The following is a 661-nucleotide window of genomic DNA, read 5'->3' on the forward strand; positions in this document are numbered from 1 at the left end:
ATAAAATATTAAATTTTATGAGAAGAAGGGAATTTGTTCGGTTCGAAAATTGGTGAAAATTAATTATCTTCTTTTAATTCAAACATTGAATTTCGAAAATGAAATCACCTAAACTTTATTCAAAAAATCTCCAGATTCTTCTGTGGAATCTTTTCTCAGAATATTCGATATTTCAAAATTTATAATTTAATTTATAACCTAGTTCAAATCGATAATTGACGAAACGTCCGAATAAGTAACTTCGATACTTCGAGAATCTTCCATTCTTAAAAAATACTTAAAAATTCCAAAATTAATTAAATCCGTACCCTGTAATCGAAGACGAGAAGACGATGAAGGTTAAAATAAATTATTTTCTTCGTTCAACAATTTTGATAAAAAAAAAAAAAAAAAAAAAAGAAAGGAAGAAAGAATAATATTAAAATTGTTATTTAGAAAGACTTTGAATTCCATCGATATCTTTTCCTTTTCCTTTTTAGGATACCAGTTTCCATAAGGAATGGTATATTATATCCTTGTCCAGATCAGAAATTCGCTACAATCGGAGTTTTATTTCCAGTCGCCAGGGATATTTTTTTTCCTTCCACTGTTCGGTGCCGTAGCCTGTACAAAAGCAGAGAAAGAGAGAGAGAGAGAGAGAGAGAGAGAGAGAGAGAGAGAG

The 661-nt window shown here is 29.7% G+C and overlaps 1 protein-coding gene and 1 long non-coding RNA gene across 4 annotated transcripts in view; both read left to right on the forward strand.

Moving 5' to 3' along the window:
• LOC102674422 (RING finger protein 44) overlaps positions 1–661 on the forward strand; it is a 34,268-nt gene that overhangs the window by 23,965 nt on the left and 9,642 nt on the right. The gene's annotated exons all lie outside the window — the stretch shown is intronic.
• Positions 1–661, forward strand: part of LOC102675120 — a 3,081-nt gene that overhangs the window by 758 nt on the left and 1,662 nt on the right. The window lies entirely within an intron of this gene.

The sequence above is a fragment of the Apis dorsata genome, unplaced genomic scaffold (assembly GCF_000469605.1).
Source record: "Apis dorsata unplaced genomic scaffold, Apis dorsata 1.3 scaffold_52, whole genome shotgun sequence".
NCBI lineage: Eukaryota > Metazoa > Arthropoda > Insecta > Hymenoptera > Apidae > Apis > Apis dorsata.